At 45.6% G+C, this 24457-nt stretch overlaps 1 protein-coding gene across 2 annotated transcripts in view; it reads left to right on the top strand.

Annotated features, from left to right (window-relative positions):
• The first annotated feature begins 13357 nt into the window (after nt 1–13357).
• Nucleotides 13358–24457, top strand: part of HS3ST1 (heparan sulfate-glucosamine 3-sulfotransferase 1) — a 29850-nt gene continuing 18750 nt past the window's right edge. For both annotated transcript variants that reach the window (XM_032399898.1, XM_032399910.1), the window contains exon 1: nt 13358–13565. The gene's annotated coding sequence lies outside the window, so the exon portion shown is untranslated. The remainder of the gene's footprint in view (nt 13566–24457) is intronic.

Here is a 24457-nt window from a genome sequence, read left to right as displayed (position 1 = left end):
CTCATGCTCCACTCCTGAAAAAATTATTTATTTAATCTGTCTGTGAAAATTTCACAGATGGAGGGAGCAAAGCAGGCTGACTACAGTGTGTTTATTTGTTTGCTTATAAGGAATTCTTATTGCCTTGGCCACCAGGAGCAAAACAATTCCCAGTACGGGAGAAGAGAAAAATGGTCCCTTTTTTCCTAAGTGTGGCTGGTGAACCAAGGGAAGTTGGATGAGGCAGAAATGGGCACGTTGCCCAAAATACTTCATGGCTCACATTGCACGTCCTTTAATTTTTAATATATTTTATTTCTGTGTTCAGCAAGGTTTTGTTTTTTTAACCTCCTGGTGCAAAATCATTCTGTTAAAACCTCTGGAATTAACATGCCAAACGCCAACTGCAATGTGTAAGGGCTGTGAGATACTTCTCCAGTGATTTTCAATTTGAAAACTTGAAAACCTGTTCTCCTCAAAGGAAAAGCACAATTTTAATATTTTAAAAATAGTGTGGTGATGATAATAAAATGATAGCAGTGTTTCCCTCTAAAGCTACCTTTGGGGTCCTGGGTGGGCCCCGTGAGAGGTGAAGGTGGTGAGTGCCAGTCCTCCTGGCCATGCGAGACGAAGTCACATAAATAGAAGCGACCACCAAGAAAAGAGGCAGATCTGAAGTAAGACAAAAGCATTTATTTGGATTTCTCAGAATCGCAATTTGGGGAGCAGAGATTTGGGTAGAAACCCAAGTCATGTCCACTAGGGAACAAAAGTCAAGGGTTTTTAAAGACAAAAAGGAATGCTCGTATACATTGTTTACAAAGAATTTGGATTGATGTTGATGGCAGAAAACTAATCTTGGCTACCTGTAATTGGTTGCTAAGGCTTTCATTCACTAAGGAAAAGTCTATCACTGTGGCAACTTGCAGTTTTTGTGCAGAGTCCTTGGATTACTTGCCATTTGGCCCAGTTCAAAAGTTCATGGTTCCATCCAGTGAGAACATGCATAAGGCCCACCTCCGTAATGATTTCCTGGCTCCATCGTAAACACCTTGACATAAGTAACTCTATTTTATTTCAACTCTCACAGAAAGAGGAAGGCCTCTTTGGAGTTCTGTGTCCACAACCTGCTAGCAGTGGTCTCGGCTAATAAGAATAAAACATTTATTACACACGCTGAGTGCCACATATGGTTCTAAATTTTACATGGATTCACTCATATAATCCTGGTGACAATATCATGTGAGATAGATATTCTTCTCTTTCCCATTTTCTAGATGAGAAAACTGAGGCCCAATAACTTGTCCCAAATATGTAAAGATCTTCTATAAGTTGATAACAAAAAGATAACCCAATAGGGGAAAAAAATGAGCAAAAGATATGAATTGGCACTTCATAAAAGGGGATATCCAAATAGTCCTTAAATGCAGGAAAATGTGATTGACCTCACCGGTCATCACAAAAATCCAAATTAAAACCAGAATGACACACCACTGCATACTCGACTGAGTGCCTACAATTAAATAGACTGATGGCACAAAGTGCTTGAGAAGAAGCAGAGCAATGGAAACTCACACACTCCTGTGGGGAAGGAGTTGGCCCAACCTCTCTGGAAAACAGTTTGATATTGACCACTCAAGTCCTACATTTGCAAGTCCTGTGATACAGCAATTCCACTCTCAAGTGTAGAGCAATGTGCACCAAAAAAATCATGCACGAGAGTGTTCATAGAAGCATGATCTGAAAAATCCTTAATTGGAAACAACCCAAATACCATCGACAGTAGGATGACTAAGAACATTCAGTATTCGCATACAATATAATACTTTTTAACAGTAGCAATGAACTTCAGCTCCATGAAACAGCATGGATGAATCTCATAAACATCATTGAACAAAAGATTGAAACACAGAAGAATACTGTATGATTGCATTTAAATAAAGTTCCAAAGTTTGCAAAATTAGTTTTAAAAGTCAGGAGAGTCATGACCTTGGGGAGGACAGAAAGAGTAATGAGGAGGCAGGCACCGGCGTCTTGAGGAATGACCTCAGTGTTCTTTGCCTTGACCTGAGTGGTAAAAGAAAACCTCTCCATGTGCCTTGAACCACTTCTTTATTTCTGGTTCAAGAATTAGGTTAGGGGCACCTGGGTGGCTCAGTCAGTTAAGCATCTGACTCCTGATTTCAGCTCAGGTCATGATCTCAGGGTTGTGAGATCGAGCCCTGCCTCAGGCTCTGCACTAGGCCTGGAACCTGCTTAAGAGTCTCTTTCTCCCTCTTCCTCTGTCCCTCCTCCTCCCCCGCCAAAAAAAACAAATAATAATTGGGTTACAGGTCTACTTGACCTTCTTCAGAATTCCATGCACAATCAGACAAGATTTTTTTTTCCTTCACTAAGAAAATACTGAAGGATTATACAGTAATTGGATTTTTTAAATCAGACACCTTGCCCCTACTTGCACCTGCTTCTAAGAAACTGGGCATCTAAATGTACAAGAAATGTTATGTTTAATAAAGTTAAACTTAGAACTCTAAGTACAACAAACTGGCAGTTTCAATTTCACTTTTTATTTCCCTTATCATTTACCTAGTCTTAATCCAGGAATTGCCTTTGGGTGGCTAGTGGAATTATTGTCTTGTTTGTTTTTTCCTCCTTTCTCGTTTTCTGTGATTTTCCAAATTAGCTATAATGAACAAATATTACTTTTGATAAAACAAGTGAAAAGTGTACTTTAAAATGTAGCTTAACTCCTGAGTAGAGAGAGGTGGATGTATAAATGTAACACGGTCCTCTCTAGTGACTCACTCTCTGTCTGCAAATGCTTCTTTTTCTCCTCACTTTTGCAATAAACTCAGTAGAGAATTTTGCCATTTCAAACTCCTCTGCTGAAACCAAGCCCCTGATTCTGGGACTCCTGCCCAGGTCCCACCTCTTTGTGAGGTTTTCCTTCCCTGACCAGCCAGCTGGAAGCTGAAAGTCCCTAATGGTCAAGTTAAAATGATCTTCTTTCTCTGAACACATCAAACATTTTGAAGGTTGGTACACATTCCTAGGACATAGCGGTATCCATCTCTTGACTGATGGGATGACTTACCAATCAATAGATGCCTCAAAATTTGATTCTGTGTTTTTTACTTTCTTTATTCTCTATTATAACATGTAATTAGAAAGGTCATGTGGAAGTTATAGGAAAAAAGTGTTATCAAACATGACTTAAAGCCCAGGATCTTAAGAAATAACACATTGTATTTCATTGACTTTAAGATTTTTTTTTCTTTTTACATTTTATATTTATGGAATTGGATTATCTCACGATGGATGGCATCTGACTGTTATTGTTGGCCATGCTTCTGTCATGACCCTGATTGCCTGCTCATGGATGGACTGGCCTCCATGATCTCTGCCTCCTGAAGTTTATCTTTCCGGTGAATTCAACCCTTTCAGTGTGGGCTGGACTTACTGACTTTCTTCCAGCAAATAGAATATGACAAATGTGGCAGGATGTCGCTTCTGAGATTAGGTTATAGAAAGATAATGCCTTCCATTTCGAGTGCCTTCTTACGTTGTCTCAGTTGTTCAGTAGGAGGAAGCCGACTGCTATGTTATGAGCATCCCTACGGAGACGCCATGTAGCCAAGGAACTGAAGGAGGTCCCTGGAATGGCCAGGGAGGACTGGCCCTCAGTCTAACAGCCTGCAAGGAACCAGATCCTGCCAACAGCTGAATAAGTGAGTGATCCTCCCTCACTGAGCCTCCACCTAACAACAGCACTCACACACACACGTGCCTTGCCTAGAACCTGAGCTGCTCTGAGCCAGAGGACCCAGGTCAGCCATGACTGGATTCCTGACCCACAGGCACCATGAGGTAATAAATGTGTGTGGTGTTAAGGCATGAACTTTGGGGGCAATTAGTTATGCATCAGTGTATAATTAATACACCCACTTGCTGTCACTTCCATTGAGATATTAGCGTTATTTGATGTACTTATGGTAAATATGATTGTTTTTAAATGTCTTGAAAAAAATGTACTAAGAATTAGCACTTGGAATAAAGAGTAACATATATGCAAAAGAAACAGAAACAGAGCATTGGGGTAATATGACTTTAGGGAGACAATGTCCTTATTTGTAGGAGTGACCCAGAGTTCTACATTCTCTTACAGAGCAACAACCAAGTACTTTATGAGACTACATTATTTGTCTAGGGCTACCCTAACATGGTCCTACGGACTGGGTAGCTTAAACGACAGAAATGTATGTCCTCATTATTCTGGAACTTAGAAGTCTGAGATCAAAGTCAGATGGTAGGGTGGATTTCCCCTGAGGGCTTCTCTCCTTAGCTTGTAGATGACCTCCTTCTCCATGTGACTTCATATGGCTATTCCTCTGTGCATGTCTGCACCCTAATCTCCTCTTCTTATAAAGACACCAGTCCTTGGATTAGGGCCCATACTAGTGACCTCATTTTCACTTAATTACCTCTGTAAAGTCTCTAATTTGAAATGCAGTCACATTCTGAAGTCCTGGGACTTAGGACTTTACCACTTGAATTTTGGCATGGACACCAGTCAACTCATAACGCAACACAAGGTAACATGTTCACCTTCTAGGTATTAGGATCCAGACATCTTTGGAGGTCATTATTCTGCCTCCATTTGGATGCATGGTGGATGAAAAAGCCTGGAAAATTTCCTGCATGCCCCAGCATGAATGGCATATCCCACCTGTGAGGGAACTAACACTGGCCAAATCAAAGGTAGAGTGATGTGCTCTCCACAAGAAACAGCTCGGATTCTCAATTATTCCAAAGGAGAGAAGCTAGTTGCTTGATTTTCCGTGGGGCCCTCTTCCTCTTGCTCCATTGTGCTCCTTCAGCGGCACTTGCTTTTCAGGTGAATGTAAGTCAGCTCAGGCAACATCAACACTCTGGTCAATGGCACTATTTAAAATCAGGCACAGAATGAATATTTTCCGTATTCAGCCACTCAATATATATTGACCTGCTATTGCCACATAGTAGCTGTGTCATCTTACCTCAATCTCAAAGTACTGCATTCTGCGTAAGTACCATTGCATTCATTTGTTTTATTTTATTTTTTTAAAGATTTATTTATTTATTTGAGAGAGAGAGAGAAAGAGTGTGTGAGAGAACACGAGTGGGGATGGGGTGTACGGGGAGAGGGAGAGAGAGAATCCTCAAGCAGACTTCCCACTGAGTGCAGAGCCCAGGCTTGGCTGGATCCCAGAACCCTGAGATCATGACCTGAGTTGAAACCAAGAGTCAGACACTTAACTGACTGAGCCACCCAGGCACCCCACATCTGTTTGTTTTCTAAAGGAAAAATGAGCTCGGAGTGGATATGCAAATGGACTGGAATGGCAGAGATTCATACTCAGCTTTGTCTGAACCCAACTCTTTAGAACTTGCCTTCTTTTCTCCTCTGTGATTTTTCAAGCGACAATGACTTCTAGGCAGATGTTGTCTGTTCACAAGAAGAACTGTTCCCTTAAAGGGCCTGCACTCCAGAGGTCATTCAGGTGCTTATTAGGAAAGTAGATGGGTTTTGTTGCACTGTTTCTTGCTAAGAAAGCAAGGACCATCTGATTTAATTCCCTTTTTTAAAAAGATTTTATTTATTTATTTGACGGAGAGAGAGAGAGAGAGAGAGAGAGAGAGCGCGAGCGCACAAGTAGGCGGAGCTGCGGGCAGAGGGAGAAGGAGAAGCAGGCTCCTCACTGAGCAGGGAGCCTAATGCAAGGGCTCAATCCCAGGACCCTCGGATCATGACCTGAGCCGAAGGCAGATGTTTAACTGATTGAGCCACCCAGGTGCCCCTGATTTAATTCCCTTTTATAATAACAGTGCACATGTCTTCAGTGTGCAGTATGCGCCAGGTGCTTTACAAGAGAAGGGTGTCATTATTTCCCCCCTTTATACAAGAAGAGATGGAAGCTAAGGAGCTAGGGTGAAATCACAGAGTTAATACCGCACCACCCCAGCAATCTGATTCTGGAACCTGCCTTCTTGGGATTTGTGATATCTACTCAGTTCTGGGGGAGTTCACTTCATGTTCTTTTTCTAAGCCTGAATAGGGCGAAAAGACAGACTATGAACACAATAGATTTACAACCACCCCAGGAAAAGACCACGGCCATGGTAACAATTAGAGAATAGGACAGGACATAATGAGCCCTGATTGTTGGCAAGGGGTCAATGAATTAGCAACCAGGAAAGAAAGGGATCAAGGGAGTTAATCAGTTTTGGGGTTTTAAATTGGCCTCAAAAATGTCCCCCCTCTTCCCTGCTCATGCAACAAAGACTAAGACAGGTGAGAGCTGAGGAAGTCTGGTCTCATAGATAGAAGCTAGGTTGGAGAATGTAATCCTGTGAGAGCCAGGAGGCCCAACTGGTTCAACTCCAGAACGAACAGGGCGCACTTCCCCAGGGAGGAAGAGACACCCCCAGACCAGAGTTGACCTCTCTCCCACAGCGAGGACCCCGGCAGAGCAGTGAAGCCTCGCAAGTTGGATGCTCCCTGAAAGGAGCTTGCTCCCAAGAGGAAGAAGGGCAGAGCTGATGAAGCATCTACAGTTTTTCTCCCCAAGTTTGCCAATAAGTTAGTCCATCTGTCTCCCTAGGTAGGCACAGTTTTCCTGCCAAACCCGGCAGCTTCCAGAAAGAGGTAAATCCATAAAGGTAGGCTGGGGTACATAAGGAACAAGAGCTAGCAAGGGCATTACAGCCGCCGCAGGATACCCCGACACCTTTCTGATTTCCAACTGCATGAGGACTGTGTCCAGCTCACTTCTGATCTCCAGTGCTGGCAGCGAATAAGAGCTAAAGAACTTGGTGACGCTGGAATGAATGAGCAGCGACACCAGCGCTGAGATCTGAGGCGCCACGTGCAATCGAGGGCCCCAAGGTGAGATGAAGTTTGCTGGGAGGTTGCATCTCCATAGCAGCTTTTATTTTTAAGGGCTGATCGTATGTGGGGAGAGAAAAAACAATTATACCGAGAACTGAGCTTTGTGAGCTTGGCATTTCATTTTGTCAATTAGTTTACTAAATGCAATTATAACAATATCATGAATATTGGATTTAAATACCTTATGGATAGTTACATTTCTAGAATGTAAGTACCTTTTCAAGGCATGAAGAGGAACCCAGACCTCTGCTCCTTCATTGAGAGATAAAATATAAAATACACTGGAGACCTCTTTCTAGTTGTATAAAGTGAAAACATGCAGGAAGGAAAGAGGAAAGAGAAACTTATATCATGAGACAGAAAAAAAGCATAGAAGGACTTGATTCTGACCTGGTTCTAAATCCAGCATTGTTAGCTGTGTGACCCTCAGGAAGGGTTTTATTTAACTTCTCTGTATTCATATGAAAAACAGGGATAAAAAGAGACTGCATTCAAATCGCCTAGCATAAAGCTAATCAATAAATGTCATGATTTTTATTTACCTCTACATACCTTTTCCTTGTTTCCCATACTGTTTGATGGATTTTCCTAACTTTTTACAAGTTATCCAATTCTACAGTACTTTACAACAAATATTCCTACAAATAGATTGAGATATGCTAACTTGATCATTTAAAATATGAAATGCTGGGTTTTTTTGGTTTTTTTTTTTTTAAATTTAAGAGTTCAGTTGCCTGAGCTCCAAAGCATGCTACAAAATACTACTACCATAAAGGAGAAAAATATATATATATATATATATATATATAGCTAGCTCTTATGAATGTCATTTAAACCTTTTTATAGGAACAGTATTCCAAAAATCTGGGGAAAGAGAACTCTAGCATCTTTCAAGAGATGCTTGCTTTGGCTCTGTTTTAAATCTGGAGTCAAAACAAAGCTTAGAAAAGAGAAGACAACACTGTCAGTTTTCAGGGACAATAGGGTCACCCTGGAGAACTTCAGGGGGTACTCCCAGAAGAGAGAGCTGTTAGAAAGGTGTGCTGCTTGAAGCTGAGCGCAGGGAGGATGTGAGAGTTTGATAGTCACAGTCCAAATGTTCCTTGGATCTTCCTAGTGTTCAGAGAACCAGGAGCTCATGAGAATTATCCAACTGAATTGTAATTCTTCTGTTCATGCGTGTCTGTAAGCACCTTCAGGTAAGGGATTAAATTTTATTCCTCTCCATAAATATACCCACTACAGGGCCGCGACACTGGATGGACATAACCAGCACACAGTAGAGGTTTCAACTCAGCTGATGGGGCTGGCGAGCTGGAGAGAAAGGAAAAGATGATTATTATTATTATTATTATTATTATTATTATTATCATTATTTTGAGAGTTGAACTTTCCAGCATCCTTGAATAAGGCCTAAAAGAGAAAATCAGCAAGACCTGCTCATCAAAGCATTGGTCAGCTCTGGTCCCCACAAACCTAAAATCAAAGGGAGTGCCACAATTTCCCAGGGCCCTGAAGGCATTCCAGCACTCAGCAGGTCCTAATAATTTGAACAAGGGGACCACTTCAGGCCTGCAATACTGCAATTTTTGCAGCACTGATGTGTGTGATTTGGGACAAAATTTGACACGGGATCAGAAATAAAAGCAATATGTCGTCTAGGGTTGTTTATCCGACACAACAAATGGGCTGTAAGATATGTGTGGGAAACTGCGTTTATCATGTATACTGTCCCTGAATCAAGTGGGCTTTCATTCCGTACAACATCGCCATCTGCACAGAGCCCATTTCTTCCTTAGAAGTCACAGGAGCTCAAGGTACTTTCAGAGCCTCTCAAAAATGTTTTAATTTCTTTTTTTTAAAGATTTTATTTATTTATTTCAGAGAGAGAGAATGAGAGAGAGTGAGCACATGAGAGGGGGGAGGGTCAGAGGGAGAAGCAGGCTCCCTGCCGAGCAGGGAGCCCGATGCGGGACTCGATCCGGGGACTCCAGGATCATGACCTGAGCCGAAGGCAGTCGCTTAACCAACTGAGCCACCCAGGCGCCCTATTTTAATTTCTTTTAGAGCTTCCAGGCCTCAACAAATATGGAAATACATAGGAATAATATATTCATCTTTAGGCCAGTGCAGTCATGGAACTTAATTTTTAATTTTTAATTAATTAATTAATTTTGGAGGCTAGGTCCCGCAAAGGTCAAAGTTATAACTCAACCCTGCAACCACACAGGCAGAGACTAAATCTGGTGTCATAAAGGGGATAAACATCCTGTTTTCAGAAAAACATCAAATGATCCCTTAATCATAGATGGGTGGATTGTTTTTGAGGACCTTGGTAAAGTTTGGAGTTAGGCTGGTGGGGGAGGCACGTGATGGGTGAGGTGAGTCAGAAGGAACCTTGATCCTACATGTTTTCTGGATATGACCCTCATTCTCTCTCTCCCAAGCCTGCCGCTCTAGCTAATTAGCAAATCAAAAGAAATGGAAACAATTCTAGACCTGAGTGCAATCAAATTAGCTGGAGTTATTTGAGGATACCATTTCCACACAGTGTAATCATGCTCTCTTTGTTTTGGTCAAAGGAGTGAAAATCATCTTTCAAACCCAATGCCCGCCCCCCACCTCTGCCCAGCCAGCTCCCTGGATGGTGGCATTGCATATCTCTTCTCATCAGTTTTACACACGATCTTTTCTATAAAGACAGGAATGCACAATGTACAATTAGACAATACCCATCAAGTTCCCCCTACAACAAGAACCTTTTAAAAATATACCTGACTTTTCAGGTGATTCAGCAGTAAGAGCCATTACAGTACCATCTAAATCAGGACTTGGAAAGTTTATTAAAATTGGATTTTTAACCTGATCCCAATTTCCTCTCCTCTAAAGAATCCCACTGGACTCCTTAACATTCATGCTATTAACCTGAAAGTTTCAAACTGTCATTATGGGAGGAAAGACTCTACAGGATAGGTAGCTCCACAGGCAGGAGTTACAGATAAAATCACACTGAGCCCAGGCAGGTAGAAGGACTGTGGATCCTACATCTTCAGGAGAAGCAAACCTCTCTTTTTCTCTCTCCCCTTCTTCTAAACTCCTTAGTCCATGACATATTTGGGGGAAAGAAAGCAAACAGAAATAACAAAAGCAAACATAAGCAAACCATTTAATTACAGAGAGCACTAGACTAGGAGTCTAGTTTTTACTGGAAGGGTAGCTGCCTTGGATAAATCACCTCCACCCCGGTGCCCTAATTACTCCCACTCACTCCTATCATGACTTTAAACTTCTGTGCCTTTGTTTTTGTAAAATGAGGAAATCAAAGGGGCACCTGGGTGGCTCAGTAAGTTAAGCGTCTGCGTTTGGCTCAGGTCATGATCCCAGGGTCCTGGGATCAAGCTCTGCATCGGGCTCCCTGCTCAGTGAGGAGTCTGCTTTTCCTTCTCCCTCTCTCCCTGCTTGTGCTCTCTCTCTCAAATAAAGAAAATCTTTAAAAAAATGAGGAAATCATAATTTCTAAGAGGTCTGGTACAAGGACAAAATGTACACACCCTGTAATTCATCTTGCCCAAGTACCTGGCCCAAAAGCCTTGCATGAATCCCAGCCAGTATTATTACTAATTATTGGTTGAAGTCATAGCTCATTTGCTTTTGTTTCCATTTTATTCCCTCAGCCTCTGTCTTCTGCAGAACATAGTTTGCAGCTTAACTGATGCCAATAAGTTTTGGTAAAGCTGGGTGGTGGGGGTCAGTCTGGTTTCTCCTTGAGATAAGATTTCCTGCTCCCAGAGGGCCATGGTGGTGTCTTCACTGTCCACTTCTTGCTCAGTATCTGGCATAGTGTTGAACACATACTAGGTGCTCAACAAAGACCCTGGTATCTTATGATATTAGCAGCTTACAGGTCATCTATTAAAACCCTTTCATTTTCTAGCTGATGACACTGAGTAAGAGGGTCTTAGGCCACACATATACGAATGGCAGCCCATCTTCAAGTGGACCACGACTGTGTCTCTTGTGAGCCTCCATTCTGACACTGACAGCTCTGATAGGGAAACACATCTGGCCTAATCCAGCAGTCCTTGAGGGAATATACTATGTTTCAGACACCATGCAAGGTCCTGGGGAGACAACACAGAGTTCTCTGTGGTTCCCAGCATGGTCCCCTTACTCAAAGCATTTCTAATCTATGGGTAAGCAAAATCTCTAAGCTGATATTTTCAATACAATATTTGCGTTGTTACAGCAGAACCGAGTTCTGGTAGTATATAAATGCCTGGTTAGGAAACTTAACTCATGCCCAGAAGAGGTCAGAGGAGGCTGTTTAAGAGAAATGACAAATGTCTTGGCAGAGACATAAAGCTAACTAAGAACAAAAGAGCCAAATAATACTCTCTTACTTATCTATAAACACAAGAACGCTAATCATTGATCAATGAACATTGGCTGAAATTTTTAAAAAATGAGTGAAACTAAAAATCCAGTCCTCAAATTCTTAATCACTTGCCAGATCTACTTGGAGTTGCTTCCTGCAAGTGAAGTTTCTAGCAGAGACTCAGGGCTGGGGCCTAAGGTTCTCATTCCTTTTCAGGACTTGTAGTAGGGAACCAGGCAGATCAGTTAACCTGCCTTTGGCTCCCAGCATGCTAATGGAATCACTACCAGCCTCCCTTTGCATCTGGCAAATGAGTAGTGAGATTCAGACTATGCAACAGAAGCACTTTGAACTCTCAAGGAAAAGTAATCATACCAACTTAGAACATCAAAGCTGCTCCCTATTTTGAAGAACCCATGATCTGCACAGGGCTTAGCTGCTGGTAGGAGCTTAAGGATACCAGTAATTGGCAAGGGTTTATCTCAGACTACCATTTGACCTGCACAACCTCCTACATGATTTTACACAGCTTCATAGGATTTGCGGGGGGGCACTCCTTTTAAAGCTAATATAAATTTAAATGCTGAGGCTTTTCAAAGTGGGGCTTTAAAGTGACTTAAAAATTATATATATATATATATATATACATATATATATATATATACCTAAAATACACATATCAACATTAGGCTGGCTCAGAGAAGTAGCCAGGGTCACAAAAACCCCTAAAAGCTTATTTTCCAAAAAAGTCTTGGTCTTGGCCTCCCAGATGCTATTGGATTTATCAGATAGCCAGAAATGCTGGTCATTGCTTTGCTTTCTTAAAGGGCAGTAGGTAACAACACATGAGTAAAGGGGTCAATTTCCTATGGCAACCATTCCATAAACGGGAAAGTATTTTTAAACTAAGCAAAATTAATGGACAGATTTTTTTTTAATTAATTACAGATTAAATGATGAAGTCAAATTCTTCCAAATATTTATCTTCCAATATTTAAGATATGGAAGCTCTACTGAAACCTCACCTAAAATAAATTACTTTGATGTTCATTTGGCAGTTTTCTTTTCTCTTTCCTTGCTTCTTTCCTCACTCCTTCCTTCTTTCTAACATGTTTGCTGACCTGCCTTTGAGGGTCGCTTCCTTTGGCTCAGGTAAGCAGGTAAGCAGGCCATCCAGCCTCTGCAAGGAGATTCCAACCCCACGCCCCTGGAAATCTTAAATCTGAAGTTGAACTACTTGGATGCTGGTCGAGTTCTCCCCCAAAACCTCCAACTACAGGATAGGGGGAGGGGACAGAGAAAACCTGCTTCATTTCAGAGCTGGCGTTTACCACCCTGGGGTGCTAACAAAAGCAGAGGTGAATTCTCCGCGCTCTCCCAGTAAATCTGCATCCACTCCCGGGCGCGAAACCGAAGTGGGAGGATGTGTTCAATGGCGACCCGGGACGCTCCGGAGCCGGCTCCCCGTGCGGATTCCGGCTCCAGCTGCCTGGCTGCTGGCGTCCGGGCCGGGCAGCGGTGTGAGCTCCAGGAGATGGCTCCTTTGGCCTCCAGGGCGGCGCGGGGAGCACCAGCACCCAAGGTGGGTCACCTGCCGGGAAGAAAACTGGCCGTGCGGACGCACGTGGGAGGGGCGCAGCCCCGGGGACCCTGCTGGGTAGCAGAGTGCGGGAAGAGGTGGGCTCGAGTTCGCACCGAGTCTTCCCCCTGCAGGGGACAGGGAGTAGACAGGACGTCCCAGGTTCGCGGCCGAGGCAGCATCACCCAACCCACAACCGGCCCCACCCTCTCGGCCGCGCTGGTCCCCTCCCCCAGGACTGAAACCCGAGGAGCCGCCGAGCCGTTGGGCCAGATCAACTCGTCCGAGACCTGTCCGCGGGAGGCGAGAACCCGGCGCGGCCACACCGAGCCGGCCCGACTCAGGGCAGCACCGGAGCGGGCCGGGCAGCAGTGGGCGCTCGCGATCCTCCTCTGCCCCGCGCGCTCTCCCTTAGGGCCCGGCCTCCTCCGTCCCCTCCTCCTGCTCCTGCTCCTCCTCCTGCTCCTCCCCTCCGCGGGACTGATCGCCGAGCCTCCCGCCTGCAAAGTCCCCGGCGCGCGGGCAGCCACCAGCCGCCGCCACTGCCGGGTCTCCGTGGGTGCCCGCATCCCCTGCCTCGCCCGCCTGCTCCGAGGCGCCCCGAAGCTCGCTCCGCGGGCCGCCGGTGCTCCGCGGCGCTGCCCATGGCTCAGCCCGAGAGCCGACTTCGGGCGCCCGACCGGCTCGACCGCGGCGCTGCTCAGGTGAGTGCCGCGCGCTTGGGGCGGGGGCCGCCCAGCCTGGGGAGTGGCAAGACGGGGGACCGTCGGGGTGCCCTCACCTGGCGTCCAGGATTTAGGGAGAACGCAGAGCCCAAGGTGAGTCGAGGCTGGAGCAAGTGGAGTGGATGTAGGGGGAACAAGGAAGGAGAGACCCGGGGTTTTCCATCCTTCTCACCTCCTGCTTTGCCCTTTCAGCTCTGCCAGTCCCGAGGGACTCGTGTGTGTGTGTGTGTGTGTGTGTGTGTGTGTGTGTGTATTTAATGGACAGGTATTCGGATTTCTGACTTTGTGGATTGGATCCTCCCCCAGCAGAATCGGGCTCGCTCCTGCCCGCCGCATCTCCCTAGGACGGTGCGGGGCAGCCGGAGCGCAGCGCGCAGCGAAGCCCGGGTACCACTCTGGCTGGGAACTGGGGCAGGGATACAGTCAGCAGAAGTCAGTGGGTCGAGAGAGCATCCCGGGTGAGGAAACCTAGGTCTAGATTGCCTTTGCATTTTGTCGGAGTGGAGAAGACTTGGGACATCTCCCGAGGGGTGGGGATGCTCGGGAGGAGAGAGATTAAGGCAATGAACTGTAGGTAGCCTCTTTTCCGAATGCCAATTCTACACCGTCCTGCGTTTTCATTTTACTTTTTACCTATTTTTTTTTTTTTTTTCTGCCTCTCTTTCTATTTCGAGCACCTTGGGTGGTGGCGGCAGATGAGGGTGCGGGGAGGCGGGGCGCCCACCCGCAGAGGGAGCTAGTAGACCCCCTCTCCGATCCGGGAGCAGACTCGGCAAGCCTGACGTCTTCAGGTGCGCTCTCCGAGCTAGACGGTTGACCGCGCGCTGCTCGCCCTTCTGGCCCCAGCCTGTCCCGGGAGCCGGAGGGCCGGCTTCTAGAACCGGGAATAGGATGCAGAGCAGGAGCGGGGATTCAGGACGCGGGTGTGGGGTGTGCTTCGCTCTGCTGTTGTGTGCGGGTGCTATGCGCCTTCCATTTCATCTCCTCCGCGGGCGGGCGTCCGCGCTTCCTCGCACACCCAGGCCCCTCTTTTGGGAGTGGGGTTGCATCGCTCCTTTGGTCTCCACTGTGCAGGACCAGACGTTGCCTTGCCTTGCCTTGCCTTGAGCGCATCTCGCTCCTCCCCCAGCATTATCCGCGGCTATTTTTATCCACTACTTGCAGGAAGATGCTTTTGGGGGGATTCTGGGGAGGCGACTCCAAATCCACTCTTCACACTGCGCTCCCCAAAGCGGTACCCTGCTAAGAGAGAGCAGCTGCAAGGAATGGCCAAGGGATTGGGGATGGAGTGTACCTGCTCCTCCTCCCGCAGTCAGAGCTCTCGAAACCCCGGCACCACGGGCTCGGCTGCGCAGCCCGCTGCTCGCCCGGGGAGCGGGTCCCCGGAGGAGTCCCTAGCGTCTGGGGCGCCTTCCTTGGCCGGCTTTTGTGGCTGCAGCAGGAGCGCACGCATGATCCTTTGGGTCCTAACTCTTGCGTTCGCGCTTTGCAGCCACATCTCACTTTATTTTATTGAAATGCAATTACCAACTGCCACTCAAGGGTTAATTCCAGGAATTCCGTCTTAAAAGGGGGAAGGGGGACATAACCTAACTTCTGCCTGCCTGTATTTCTAAAGCCCATCCTTTGGCATTTGGAATTATTCTTGCTTTCAGCGTTTTCAGTAAAGATTGGGCGCAATTAGAATAAGCCTGACCTCCTGAAATTCCAGGAGATGGACGCTTCAGCTGCAAATCCCTGCTTTACTCTTTGTATTTCCAGGGCTTACATTCTTTTACTCCCATAGGATTGCAGAAGTAACATGTTGAAATAGACCATTGTGTTACATAAGGTTTTCTCCAGCGCTAGGAAGAAAAAGATCAGCTTCTCAAGGAGACTTTCGGGGCTTCCGTGGGTCCCTCTAACTCTCAGCTGAGTTCGGCGGGGGGCAGGGGGGGCATCAACAACTTCGTGACTAAGCATTCCTAAGTCCTAGCAGTTAATTAGGACAGTAGCATTTAGTGGGGATTGGTGAAGCTGCCTGGTGTAGGATGCACTGTAGCTTTAAGATGGGAATTTTTTTTTTTTCCCCTTAGGAAACTGGTGAGAAAGTGGTACCTTGAACTTGTAAATGGGATCAGGAAAAGCCCAGGGCTCTCAGCTCTGTAATTGGTACCCCTACTATGAAGCCAGGAGTCCTCCAGCTTAAAGTCCTGCTTTGCACAGTGTAGAGGTTCAGGAACGCTTTACTTGGACTCCACAATACAGTTGAGACTTGCGCTTTTGTTGTCAAAAGAGGGAACTGCCTTACTGGAAAAGCCCTGAAAGAGCTCTTTGAAGGGAAAGCAATGTGGAGGATTTTCTTACCTTGAATCACCATTTGATGGTGCCTGGAAGGGGCTGGAAATATGGACTGCCTTTCCCCTACACCAGGGCCTCTACCCAGGGTAGCACATGCCCACCGTGAGTACTGAGTCCTGTTCTCTCTGTTGAGGCTAGAGTTTGGGGAGAGCAACACTAAAATGGATTGATGCCCTGATGGCGATGAGCCAGTACCCAGGGTCAAGGCTCAGGCTGCAGGTTGCAGGGCTTGTCTCCAAGCCAGAGTCCTTGCGGTCTTGGAGGGGGTGAAGGCGAAGCTGGAGAGTAGTAATGTTATAGCGGCTACATAGGAAATAGTAACTTTTCAGTGGGCATTGGGAAAAAAGGCGGCTGTTCCCCATCACTTTGGTTTATCTTCCTTCAACTCCAGCAATGACCTAGTGCTTCCTGTGAAGCTGCCCTTTCTAAGTGTGGAGGCTGGGGAGCCTGCTAGCTGGATTTGGAGCCAGCTTCTTGCCCCAGGCCTGAAGCAAAAGGGAAAGAATCTCTCAGCTTCTTCCTCTGAAAAATAGAGACTAAAAGGTTATTATGAGACAGTAAGAAAATATATGTAAAGAGCATTTTGGCAATTCTAAAACCCTGGTGGAAAAAGTTCAGGGCTACTGAACAGGCTTTCTCTGCAGAGTTCATTTGGTCTATTTTAATGTTAATTTTAATTAGAATTTGTGTATGTCTGTGTGAATTGCATATGCTAAACATTAAATGGGGGAGAGGATTTCATACAATGGGCCAGTATCTCCTTGTGATCACCTGAAATCCATCAGTACCAGGCCTCAATGCTTCTCAGAACGATTAGGTTTTTTTTGTTTTCAGGATCAGAGTTAATTTTTTTTTTTTTTTAAAGATTTTTATTTATTTGACAGAGAGAGACACAGCGAGAGAGGGAACACAAGCAGGGGGAGTGGGAGAGGGAGAAGCAGGCTCCCCGCGGAGCAGGGAGCCCGATGCGGGGCTCGATCCCAGGACCCTGGGATCATGACCCGAGCCGAAGGCAGACGCTTAACCATCTGAACCACCCAGGCGCCCCCAGAGTTAATTTTTTAGAGGTTTTTTTTTTTTCTTTTTAACTTCATGGATTTTATATGCCCTAAATTATATCTATCTATATCTGTCTTATCTATGTATCTATTTATATCTATTTGGAGGAAGGGCCCTGATACTGATTAATCAGAAAAGGAAGAAAGTTGCAGATGAGTGTATCAGTTGGGGAAAAGTGATACATGCTCAGCTGTAGGAGATGCCCTTGGTCTCCCTTGTCTAAATCTGTCATCAGCATAAAGCACCGGCTCTCTGTTGCATTTTCAGCATTCCAAATTTGCCCCCAGGACCTAGCTAAGTGCCTGGTCACTTAGTAAAGGCTCCGTATTTTTGAAATAAGTGAATGAATGATTGAACAGAATCTTCACAGCCACCCTGTGTTGTGCACGGGCAGATGGCATGATTTCTATTTTTAAGATTTGGAATCTGCAGATCAGAAGAAAAGTTAACTGATTTTCTGAAGGTACAGAGGATTCCAGATTGGAGGTCTGGTCTGTCTGTTCCCATTCTGCTCCGCTGCACTGTTTGCCTCGCCCTATTCCTCCCATCACTACCTGAAAACCTCCTTATCCATAGTAGACTTTTGCATTTTGGAAGGTGCCCATGGAGGGACTTCTCAGTGGGAGGTGGAGCTTTCTCTCTGCTTGTTCATCTCTCTGGGCCCTGAACTGAAGCTCAGGATGATCCCACCTGGGACCTGGCATCTTGAGGGACTAGCTAAAGGACGCAAGGACAGCTAAGTGTTCATTTACCACCCTGAGTCATGAATCAAGTGGCGTCAGCAACAGCATGAATATGTCAGGATTTCCCCTGGGTTCTATTCCCATGGCATGATCCTGCCATGCTCCCTGACACTAAGGTTCCCTTCATCCCTTCCCTTTTAACAAACCTGGATTTTCAGCTTCTCCTCAATTCCTAGAGGTAACCCTTAGTCTTCAAGTAAATTCCTTTTTCTCTTTGAGTTAGCCAGAATTGTAACCAGCTGATCTACAGCCTCTCCTGATCCATCCTCAGGCCTGCCTCTGGCATGAAGCTTTCTCAGCTTCCTCTACCCACAGGGAATTAAGCTCATAGCTTTTTCAGGCCGTTAGAATAATATTTACTGGGCCATAGTTTGTCAATAGTTATGTGGTACCACCAGAGTTCTAGAAAAAATGAATACATTATTCTTCCGAGGAATAGCTTGAACATAACAGAAATAGATCCCAGTTGGCATCTTTACTTTTTTTTTTTTCCTCCATGCTACCTGCTTTTTGGTAGCTTTCCAGCAGGGGTCGCACACCGAAATGCCTTCAGTGGCCAGGCAAGTCACTGCCTGAGTGAAACAGGCCTTAGGGCCTGGGCCTGGACAAGGAGAGGGGGTTGCACCAGAGCTGGGACCCAACATCCGGTTGCCAGTGGGACCTCTGGCCCAGTCCTGCCACATCTGACTTTCTTTCTTTCTTTCTTTCTTTCTTTCTTTCTTTCTTTCTTTCTTTCTTTCTTTCCTTTCTTCCTTCCTTCCTTCCTTCCTTCCTTCCTTCTTTCCAAGATGGGCTGTAAGTTCACAATTATATGTAGAATGTACTGAATTTTAAGTGCCGGCAGCTAAGTCAATATTTTGAAATAATACCATGTGGGCCAAGCAGAACACTTGTGTAGGTAGGACTTGTATGCGTCCTGCAGGCCTCCAGTATATGGCCTCTGGTTTCTGGGGACAGGAAAGAAATGGGTGAGAATATGAAACTCAGTGAAATCAGTTCCCGGGAATGTTGGGGCAAGGGTGTATTAGGTGTGCTGTGTAGACAGCAATCCAGTGAGTTGACCTTCACGTTTGTGGAGCGTTTGCTTGTACTGTTCTTGTCCCTGTTTTAGGAGGCAGTTGCAATGATCACATTTAGATCTTTAACACATGTGTACTGAGTGCCGACCGCGGACGAGGATTGTGCCGCTCGCGGGTGACACCGTAGTGGATAACACAGCTGGAAATCCTTGCCATCGTACTTAGCTTCTAGCGGACAGGACAGACGAAAGCGAAATAAATAAGTACGATCTGTCCTATGTTAGATAGCGATGTGCTGAGGATAAATCAGGGGAAGGCCATCTGAAAATCCGGGGTTCTGGGGTAAAACCTCAGGCAGGTAGCCAGGGATCTCAGAGTTCAGTCTCTGACTCAACATATTCAAAGTGAAATGTCACCATCTGACATAAAAGATTTCTGCGTGTGGGCATTTGGACCCTTGATTATATTCTCGGAGTTGCTATTTAGGTAAACCTCTGATAATAGACTGCTCTCTTAATTTTAATGAAACCGACTACTGAGCCCCTTTATTGAGTGTCTACCACGTGCCAGACACTGGATTAAGTGCTGGAATCCATTACTGTACAAAACCCATCAAGGACCAGTCCTCAAGGAAATTGTAGACCAACATGGAAGACATTAATAAATGATCCCAACAGAGTAGGTAACTAAGGTGAGCAAGCATCCTGGGGTGGGGGTGGGGGTGGGGCTGTCTTCACTATTGAATTTGGGCACACAGAACTCTGACATGCAGCACCTTTTTCATCGAGCATCTGATATGTGGTACGAAGAGTTTCCATCTGTGCTGCTCTACTTAGTTGAAACGGGGACCCCATCACCAGTGAAGATATTTTGAAGCTTTAATTTCTTTACCTGGCAATGACATTTTGTATTATTACGAAAGCTCATTTTGCATCACAAAAATGAAGTATTTTAAAAATTGATTCTATGTGTGAAACGTACTTGTGCCCTTTGAAACTCTGATACACCCTCCCCCAAATTGTCCCAGGCTTTGATGTTGACTCGTGTCACCGAGGGCGGTTGTGCAGAAGAAAAAACAAAATGGGTCTTGTTCTTAAGGAACTTATCGTTAGTCTGGCAGTCAGATAAATTAGTACGTTTTTGCATACGAGGTGGTGAAGGCACAGTGCTTGGGTCTCTGCCTGGGTCAGTGGCAGCCTTTCCTGGAGAACACCTCCCTGAATCACTGTGTTTCTTCCTCTCATTGCAGTTCTTTCTCTCATAGCAGGATTTGTGGCCATAGTGATTCTCCGCAGTCTTCTTGTTACTTATCCTGTCTGACTCCCCGTCAGAACCGGTGCCCTAGCCGAGCAGACATCTGGACCCACACCAGTGTTTCTCCCACCAGCTCCTAGAACAATGTGCCTCCTTCCAAGTGGTTGCTCAGAATAGAAACAAGAGGCAACGTTTCTGTCTGGGGGAACTAGGGAAGGCTTCGTGGGGGAAGAAATATTTAAGGAAAGAGAGAGGCATGAAGAGAAGAGCCAGAGAAGGATGATAAGACATAGTCAACATGTGTAGAGCCCCCACCAAGCCCTCGCTGAGGCTTCATTTGTCCCAGTTAGGGATTTCCCATGTGGTCAGCGCAGGTGAGTAACTAGCACGTTTACACGGGTCCCCCTTCACCTAGCAGATCTTGGCTATGCAAAAGCACTCTGGCATGCAAAGAATGAAAAAGATTTCAAAAGAATTTTTAAAAAGTTAAAAAAAAAGAGAAGAATGAAACTGATAATTCCTTATTTCTGTTTACTGTGATAATATCCATGTTCTCCTTTTCATACCTAGCCCTTCAAGGGAGATGGGGCACTCTTAGCATCTTCATTTCCATTTTTAAAGAAACTGAGGTCTGGGCAACTTTTCTTAGATCCTCAGAAGGAGGGCGGCAGACCCCAGATCCACAGATTCTCCACCTGCCGTGAGCAGATGGCTCAAGGTGGAGACTCTTTAAGTCCCTGGAGGACCGAGGAGCCCGTATTTTCTATAAACGAAGAAATATATTTAGATTTAAAACATTCGCATCTCCTTTCATTCGTCAAGAACTTCCATTTCAGCACTTTCCGAGGTGCATTTTGTGTCTTGTTGAATTTCCCCTAGAATTCCTGCAGATTAGGTACACCCTGCAGTAAGCTGTTTTATGTAAATGTCTCCACTCCTTAGTTGAGGAGAGTAAATCAGAGTCCTGTATCAGCAGTTAAATACAGCGGGAGAAAGGTGATTGCAGATGCAGCTGAAATGAAAAGCATGCCTGCCTCGCTGTGCTCAGAAAAATAAATACTCCAGTGGCGAGGAGTGAGCACAGGCTGGGTGCTTCCTCCGGGAAAAGGAAACGTGCTAGCACTTTATTTAAATTATGTCTTACACCAGGTTTTTCCCAGCGTCCTGGATAGGAAGGAGGGAGAAGATGACAGTGACAGATTTCTGGGATTAGATTTTGGAGTTATCCTTGTGGCAGAGAGAGCATGGCTTTTGAATTCACATCTGTTTGCATTTCTGATCTCCCCGTTACTGACTGTGTCATCCTGAGAAATAGACAATTTTCTGGGCTTCAGTCTTGTCAACATTCTAATGAGAAGTATAGGAGATTGCCAATATAAAATGCTTAGCATAATGCTCAAGGAAACGTATATTCTTGCATAGTGTTGCCAGATTTTACAAGTAAAAGTACAGGACATCCAGTTAAATTTGAATTTCAGAGAAACGACATGTAATGTTTTAGTACAGGTGTATCCCAGATACTGAATGTGAAGAAATTATTCATTGTTTTATGAAATTTAAATTTAACTGGAAGTCCTGTATTTTATTAAACATTCCTATTCTTGTGGTGACGGTTCTGAGCGATTACTTTGGTGAAAGTCCCATAACTCTAGGAAGTTAGAGAGGGGAGAGCACAGTAATCTTGATGGTGATGTAATCTTGACCTTGGACTGGGGTGTGGTCCAAGGAGAAAAGGACGGACGGGTTGTTTTCTCTGGTGAGCTAAGCATCTGATCAAATCAAAGGAGGCTTATTTGTTTGCTCAAAGACGCAAAAGAATTGCGGGTCAAACCAGATCTCTCAGTGCATTTAATAAGTGAGACAGATTCTCTCCCAAGTGGTGATGGCGTGCACCGGATTATTCCCAACACCCTGTGTAAGAAGGTGTTTCTACCCTGTGAGGCCACCGGCGTAGTGGCGAGTCCACCAACACAGTGCCTTATTCTTCACAAATACTGCTTGGAGCAGGTTCCTGTGGGGCTGGGATTGCAAAGACGAGACCCACACGAGGCCTCCATTGAGGCCACTGAAGGAAACTTTGTGCTTTGAAAACCCGCACCTGCAATGCTCCCTTATCTGCTGAATCCAAAGCTAATAAAACTGTTATGGGGCCTTCCAGACTCGTTCCTCCAAGTAGGTGACCTCAGGTGATAAATTGAGTCAGAGAGCTCCCCTAAGCCTTCTGGAGTAGGTTGTTCTGAGGATGGCAGTGAAAATGTTGTGTTTCCATTTTAGGTAATAACCTGGTGGGGAACTAAATTAACAAGGCTTCTGTGGATGTTCCGAAGCAGTCTTATGCTTTCTTCAGTACTGAGATATCGCTCAGGCCCAGATCATTAGTTTCTGTTGCAGAGCACGTTACTAACTCTTCATCTAACCCGAGCTGCTCACTAGCCGTGTGTTTGTGTGCAGCCTGGACCAGAAAGTAGGTAGGACGGCAGCTTGCTTACACACAGGCTTACCCAGCCAGAGATCTGGTTAGAATCCACTGTGCTGCTTCTCAGCCACGCAGCAGGGGCCGAGCTACTTCTCCTCACTAAGCCTCCATCTCCACATCTGCAAAATGGGCATAATTTAAATTATCACAGAGGATCATTTAGTGCACATCGAACCAAATGAGTATGGCAAGCATTGCCACGGTGCCTGAATCATAGTTAACATTATAAAAAAAAAAAAGAATGTTGGGGCGCCTGGGTGGCTCAGTTGGTTAAGCGACTGCCTTCGGCTCAGGTCATGATCCTGGAGTCCCGGGATCGAGTCCCGCATCGGGCTCCCTGCTCAGCAGGGAGTCTGCTTCTCCCTCTGACCCTCCCCCCTCTCATGTGCTCTCTCTCTCTCTCTCATTCTCTCTGTCTCAAATAAATAAATAAAATCTTTAAAAAAAAAAAAAAAAAAGAAATAAAATTTATAAAAAAATAAAAAATAAAAAAAAAAATAAAAAAATAAAAAAAAAAGAATGCTGTTATTAAGATGACGGAAGAAAGCCATAAGCTCTCGATTGCACACCAGTATCATGTGTAGAGACCGGGACTGATCCCACACGTCATATTCATGGGAGAGCGTCTGAGTCTTTTGCTCTTTGTTTCTCTTGCCTTAATTTATATAATTTAAGCAAAACTTACTCCATTTTCTGGGCCGAGAGATGAGAAGCTGCAGTGTAGAGAAGATATGGAAGGAGCTGTTAGGACAGGCACCCAGTAGAGAGACGAGGGGGATCCCCAACAAGAGGGAAGGGAAAAAAGGAATTGGAGGAGAAGCCCCAGCAGAGAAACTATTAGAAACAGACAGGAGTTCGAAGAACATGGAAGACCGCGACGTGTTGTAAAGGCTCAGTCTTCAGGAGCCTCTGCCTAGATCCCCATGCTGTCATTTAAGTAAATGCCACCCCCTCTCCTTTCCCCAGAGCTTCTCAGGACCCCAACTGAATGTCCTCAGCCTTGAGGGAAGGACGCAAAGCCGTCATGGGGACACTGGGAAGAACAGGGAACGGGATATAAAAAGTGAAGCTCCAGCCTCTCTCCATTCTGTGACAGCAAAAATCACAGATAAAGACGGAAGACAAGGGGACCCAGTGCCATCTTGTGGAGGGACTGGCCATGGAGCCTCTCATGGTCCTCTGACTGCAACGGGCTTTGTTGCTCTTAGTTTGGTTTTAAATTTCCATTCATTAAGCATCAGTTCTTCTAAAGAGGGTTTCAGGGGGCATCTCTTCTGTCCTGTTGCTCCCTGTGAAGTGGCTATGCACTTCTGGTCTTTAAGCCCCGTCTACACACAGCATAGGAACCAACCCTTTCCGTGGGGATGGGCCCATCCTCCTCAGTCTTTCTCCAGGGGAGAGCATCCTCTGGAGTTCATGGTGACTCTGGGCACAAGAGGACACCCCCCGCTCCAGAAGGGAGTATATTATTTGACTTCGGGGAGATGATTTTGTTTTTCTAAACTTATTTGCCTTACGTGTTCACTGGATTTATACGTCCTCACGGACCTTTGTGATGGGAATCACATTATATAATGCCTGTAAAACACCTGTTTGGGAGCCTGGTATGGACTACGCGTCCATAATGCAGTACTTTGTAGCACCCGTTAGCTTTTTGTGCTGGTCAGGCTGATTGTATTTGAAAAGCAGGAATGGCCTTAAGGATCCAGCCCTGTATTACCTTCTAGTCTGCCTCTTCCTTCTGGCTAATCCCCTCCAGGCAGTGAGAGGGCCATGGTGTCCCCGGGTGGCCTCTCTCATCATCCTGCTCTAATTTAGGTAGAGAGCAAGGTGGCGGGGGGCGGAGGGGGGAGACTCTCTTCTTTTAATCAGGGAAGGAAATCTTTCTCAAAAGCCTGTGCAAGATTCCCTTGTAGCGGGAAGCCCGGCTGGCTCAGTCAGTAAAGCGTCTGCCTTCAGCTCAGGTCATGATCTCGGGGA

Source organism: Phoca vitulina, unplaced genomic scaffold, assembly GCF_004348235.1.
Source record: "Phoca vitulina isolate PV1807 unplaced genomic scaffold, GSC_HSeal_1.0 scaffold3, whole genome shotgun sequence".
Taxonomy (NCBI): Eukaryota; Metazoa; Chordata; class Mammalia; order Carnivora; family Phocidae; genus Phoca; species Phoca vitulina.
Note: the sequence above shows the minus strand (reverse complement) of the source record. Positions and strands in the feature narration are given on the sequence as shown.